The 6,190-nt window shown below is 40.2% G+C and overlaps 1 protein-coding gene across 1 annotated transcript in view; it reads right to left on the bottom strand.

Moving 5' to 3' along the window:
* The window catches only part of LOC109516040 (inverted formin 2), a 16,604-nt gene extending 13,912 nt beyond the window's left edge, over positions 1-2,692 (bottom strand). The window contains exon 1 of the mRNA XM_019870215.1: positions 2,436-2,692. The gene's annotated coding sequence lies outside the window, so the exon portion shown is untranslated. The remainder of the gene's footprint in view (positions 1-2,435) is intronic.
* Positions 2,693-6,190: the final 3,498 nt, after the last annotated feature.

The following is a 6,190-nucleotide window of genomic DNA, read 5'->3' as shown; positions in this document are numbered from 1 at the left end:
AGCAAGTAAATGCGTGTACACTGGGCAATTTTCCATCAACTTCATAGTTTGGTTAACTATGCTTTTTATTCCAGAGACGAGGCCAAGGGCGTGTCTGTCATATGTGCTGGGCAACCAAGGAATTAGTAAATGCGTGTACACTGGGCAATTTTCCATCAAGTTCATAGTTTGGTTAACTATGCGTTTTATTCCAGAGACGAAGCCGAGGGCGTGTCTGTCATATATGCTGGGCAACCAAGGAATTTTTTTTCCGAAGGACGGGAAATGACTATCCCGGGACAGGAAACCAGATAAACATGCTGGTGCAGTAGCACATGTTCCTCTTTTGAAATATCTATTTCACTGAGGATTGAATCCACAGTCAAAACAATTAATGTACAAACATTGTTGGGTCAATGACTGAAAAATGTGCTGTTAAGTTGTTCATTGAAAGACATTTTTTCATGTCTGCTTGCAAAAGCTCCCACATGCACCTCGAACAGCAGCTGATTCACAGCCGACAGGACAAACCCACTCATGTGTCCTCTGCTCGAGCCTCCTACACAACAGCCCAACTCCACGGTACACAACATTAAAGCTTAAGCAGCAACACCCACTGCTTCCTTTTATAGGAAACATATGCAAAGACCAAGACTGCAAATACTGTTCTATGCTTTGTCTATCAGCAATTAACATGAGTATTATTGACGTAATTGCAGTTGCAACCTCAAAAGTCAAACGTCCGGAACAGAAGACTTGGGTTCAACCTTGCAGGACTTAAGCCCATCTGTTGTGTTTTTTTTCTTTTTTTCCCCTCCCATATTAGGAGACCAGTGATGAAAAAAAGCAAAACTGTGATGATAACAATAGAATTAAAAAAATGTAGTTTGAAGTTTCTTTGACATAGGAAAGCATCTGCTGAGTACAACATGTGCAATATCCATCTTCTACACCGCCAAAGAGGTAGCAGCAGAAGAAGAAGATCTTCTGGCTTCAAGACAAAGCAAGATCGCAGGGGAAACAAATTATGGTCATATTTTTTGTGCAGTAGAACAGATAAATAATCATTTTTAATTTTTTAATTTAAGACTCGTTTTCCATTTTTCAACTCCCAGTAGTGAAACGAAAAGTTTGAGATGACTTGAGCCCATTCAACAAGAAAGCAACACTGCCTCCTAGAGTAGGGAGGACAGATGGGCCATTTTTCGCATGAATGTTTCCAATGTGTTTGGATATCTTGACTGCAGCATGCTTGTCAAACCTCTATATCGTTTTTGCAAGTGAAATGATTCAATTCGGTTTGATTAAATTGGATTATGATTTGATTCAAATGGTGTGGCTGGAGTTTTTGTCATGTTTATTGATATGTAACATGGTGCAAAAGGTCGACAAAGGCCAAGCTATTAGAGTTAATTAAATTTAAAGAAACCACAAATCATCAGAGAAATCAAGCCAATTCATATCTGGTTTACACTCTCTCTTAAAAGACGAATCGATGAGTATCTCGATACATGAGCTGCGATATGATACAAAGATTGAACATTTTAAACTGCCGCGATTCAACTTGATTTAAAAAAAGACACAACTTGGTTGCAGTATCGCAGCTGTCTGTCATTTTTAAAGGGTTTTTTACTTGAATTTGTTTTATTATACAGTGGTTAACGTCTCTTTACACTTGAATGACAGTTTGGAATGTTAAATGCTTGTAATGATTTCTGACTTTGCCACTTTGCTCCCGTGATGAATTATTTCGCTTTAAAATTGTTTTTCAAAGTCGCCAGGATCCAGGTTGCGTTGCAGACTGAGAATAATGGAGTTTTTAAAAATAAATATTCAAAAGCTCACACAGTGGATGCAGCAGGGTTAAAAACATCTGGAGCTCATTAAAATGATACCTACCCTCTTCTTCTCCCATCTCGACTATTTTTGGGAGCAACATGCATTGCAAGAGCACTTTGTACAGCGCGTACTTAAGTGATATACTTCACTTTATTAAAACCGTCAAAAGATTGCTTTGACAGAATTAAAACCGAATTAACCCCTGGACACACAAGACATACTTGCAAACAAACGTGATCCAAATAAAACCCCTCAAGTGGATTTTGGCAACAGGACGCATTTTTTCCGTTTCTTCAAGACTTCCTCCTCTCCAAAAGGGCAGATTTAAGGGCAAACATCCTCGTTCGTTATGATTATCGACGACAGTATACATGTCAAATTAGCCACTTTGCCTGCATGAGCTACTGCAACACGGCGGATTAAATGAAACAACACTGATCCTCACTTTGGGGTGCGCCTTTGCAGAAGACTTGATCAGATGACTAGTGTCCCGTATCTTAAAGAGGCGATGTAAGCAACGACTAAATGTTGACAATCAGCTGACATGACACATCTTCATGCACTGTTGCATGATTGACGATCCGCAAAAACAGTTGAGGATACGCATGATGTCTTACCTGGGTTTGTTCTATAAAAATAATCTCGGAAAAATCGTGTCCTTGCGTGTGTTCACAAGGGAGAGGCACCAGATGATACACACACTGTGGTTTCCATCGTCAAAAAAGAAGCATTGATTTCCTCAAATTAAGGTATTATGGTAGTGGCAGGTCGACCCGAGTGGGTGTGAGTGTGAACGTGTGTGTGTGAATGTGTGTTTGTGTGGGTTTTAATCGTCATGGGTCTGAAGCTCCCTCTCACTCACTTGTTTAAAAGAGTGACGTCAAAGTAGAAGTAAACACGAGGCTCCAACATCCGCTCGTCCCTTTCGCAATAACGTCGTAAAGACAAGCGAAACCCTCACTTCGTCTTGTGTCATTACTGGCGAATAAACGTGATTACAACGCAAAACATGGGTCATGGCCTTGACAAAGGCAAATTGGAAGGAATTAAATCGATGCTGGCTTGTTTTAATGAGAGATAAAGGAAGAGTTTAACTCATTACCTGCGCCACACGATCAATCGTGAGCCGAGAATTGAGCAATAATACTGCATTTAACGACGTAAACGTTGTTGTCGTTTGCCACGTTAAGCCTCCTGAGACGAAAGTCCAACAACCCCACCAAATAAAAAAAAATGCAGAATTGATATTGGTCGTTTTATTATTTTGAAGGCACTCACATAAGTAGCTTCCTGCCCTAAAACACGAGCCTTTTCTATTTTCCTGCAATTTCTAAAGCTGTCCGCAGCCAGTCGTCGGCCTTCCTTCTCCCTACCTCCTCTAATATCTATCCCAGGCTCCTGTGGCCGGATCCGAACTGTTTTCTTTCTTGCTACTTTATCAAAATGAGTTCTCTTAGTATGGTTACAATTCAGTGTCTTTTATGGATCCCGTCTACAAATACAATCAACAATCCTCTTTTTCTGTGGTTAAACAATTTAATATCCTTCATCAATTTGATGGGTTAGTCACCGGCTTTCCCAAAAACATTTTGATTCTCTTGAATAAATCTGAGGACGAAATTGTGTTAAAATCTTGTACAAAACAGAGACATTTTTCTCGCCTGACCGGGAGCTCAGCACTCCTAAACATTTGATCCTCAAAAAACAAAACCTTGGTCTAGACTGATCTTCTGATAAGAAATAACCAAGATGTTTGGGAAATCAGGACAAAGCTGCCCAAGGGAACATGCCAAGGGCGTATATTTTCATTTTCCCTATGACAACAGTGAAGACAAGGAAGCTGGGATGAAGCAAGGGGGAACTTATTATTTTAATAGTGTATGCTTGTGAGTGTTTGGTCAACAATGCAGTTTTGCACAAAACAAAAGCAGAAAACAAAACAATCAAGACAGAGAGACAGAAAGAAGTTCTTTCAAACAATCACTGAAATCAATAAACAACTCATCAGTTTTCTGTCGTGTTTGTCCTCATTAGAATCAAGTGAGCTGGAGCCAATCCCAGTAAGCTTTGGTAGAGAGGTGAGGTGCACCTTGGACTGGTTACCAGTCAACCACTGGCCACCTATACACAAACAACCATTCACATTCAAAAATATGGGAAAGGTAGACTACAGAACCGAAAAACACATACATGTTTTGGATTGAGGAAGGAAGGAAACAAAATTGTGAAAAAAACTTTGGGGAAAATTGGTGGACTGGTTAGCACATAGGCCTCACAGTGCAGCACGTAGGCCTCACAGTACGGAGGTAGAGGTTTTGATGGTGTGGCTGCGGCCCTTGGGTGTGGAGTTTGTATGTTCATCCTGTGCCTGTGTGGGTTTTCTCCGGGTACTCCAGTTTCCTCTCACATTCTAAAAAAATGCATGGCAGATTAATGGTACACTCAAAATTGTCACTAGGTGTGAGCGTGAATGGTTGTTCGTCTAAGTGTGCCCTGCGATTGGCTGGCAGCCGATACAGAGTATCCCTTGCCAACTGCTTGAAGACAGCTGGGATTGGTTCCAGCACGCCCATGACCCTCGTCAGCATAAACAGATTAGAAAATGGATGGATGGATGAACACTCTATATTGTCCCTAAGTGCGATTGTGAGTGTGAATGGTTGTTTGTCTATGTGTGCCCTGTGACTGGCTGGCAAACAGTTGAGGGTGTACCCCGCCCATTGGCCGAGGACAGCTGGGATGGACTCCAGCACACCCACGACTCTTGTGCGGATAAAGCATTTCAGATGATGGATGGATGGATTTTATTTTTGTGAAAAAATGCACAAAATGAGTTTTTCTACTCAATGTTGGTTTTGTTTTTAGCAGTTTTATGCCGTCTGTTAATGGCCATTTTCATGCAAGGGAGCCCTTTGTCCTAGGAAAAAAATTACAGTATGTGTTTTATTTTTTGTTTGCTTCAAAACTTTTGTTGTTGGGTTAGGATCGTCGACCTTTTACACATGCAGTGAATTATCAGAAATGAAGATAATTCACTGCAATACTATATTAACGGCACTATATTAACGGCACGTATTCTGCACATATGCACATATTTTGTCCATATTTAAAATATCATTTTTGGTGTACATCTGGTTAGGAAATGCATCCTAAGTGGACCCCCAGGAGCACTGATGAAGAACTGTAGGCCCCTCCATCATTTAAGTTGCCGATCCCTGCTCTTGATTCCGCTGAAAGAATTTTGAATTATGCATAAAACAAACGTGTTAGATCAAAATAAGAAAGATATTCTGTTAATATTTTTCTGTGGTCCGTTATTAGTGCAAACTGGATGATTGAAGATGCTTCAAATCAAACTCTTGCAGGGAAAGTAATTGTCTTATTATGTATCTGGAGCCTACTGTGTAATCACAATGAGAGCAAGAATGACTGAGAACAAGGGGCCATTATTAGAAAGCACTGATAAAGCACAAGAGTAAACAAACGCACAATTGCTGCAATTCACTTCTGTGCATACTTTTATATTGTATCTGCAAACACTACTTACTTAACAGTTCTACAAAGTATTACGCTGAGACAACTCTTGCACCTTATGTACACTTGGGACTGTCCTGCTAACGTAAGAACTCTACAGGATTAAACAGCTAAGTAAATGTAGTCCTAGCCTTAATCTTAAATCAACAAAAGTGCATTATAGGCCAAATGATTTTATTCTAAGGGTGTGTCTTTTCTCGGAGGGATTTGGATATATTGATGGATGCGGGGGATCACAAATTTAGTCAAAAATAAAGGAGGCAGCCTGTGGCTTTTTTGTTGTTGTTGTTCAAGGAATGCATAAGTTTCTTCATGGCCTTTGATTTGCCAACAAGCTTTTCGAAAAGGAGCAAGTTTCTCCAGCCCGAGTCAGGACACGTTTGTTGATTCAGTTCCGGACAGATCCTGCTGCTTGGAAGAAATGTTGCAATAATGAATTAGCTTTGCTATGAAAGTGAGTCAGCATTGTTCTACGGAACTGCTGAAGTAAAAGAGTCAATTAAAAAAAAAAGATACTTCAGTCTTCAGATTGTTGATTAATGATTGTGAAAAGAATATGTGCAATTCTTGATGATTCATGATTTTAAACAGAGCTGCAGTACAAATAGGAATATATTACTTTTGTTGTATGCGGTATTGTGTTCATATAATATTCATTTTTATGGGTCTAGTGGTTAGCATGTCTGCCTCACATGTTTTAATAATGGGGGTTGTAATCAGAGGATCCAAAGGAAACCCGATGTCTGCCTCACATGTTTTAATAATGGGGGTTGTAATCAGAGGATCCAAAGGAAACCCGCGCAAGCATGGGGATAACATGCCGACACTGGCTGGAGCT

Source organism: Hippocampus comes, unplaced genomic scaffold, assembly GCF_001891065.2.
Source record: "Hippocampus comes isolate QL1 unplaced genomic scaffold, H_comes_QL1_v1.1 scaffold43, whole genome shotgun sequence".
In the NCBI taxonomy this organism is placed as follows: domain Eukaryota; kingdom Metazoa; phylum Chordata; class Actinopteri; order Syngnathiformes; family Syngnathidae; genus Hippocampus; species Hippocampus comes.
This window is presented reverse-complemented; position numbering and strand designations above follow the sequence as displayed.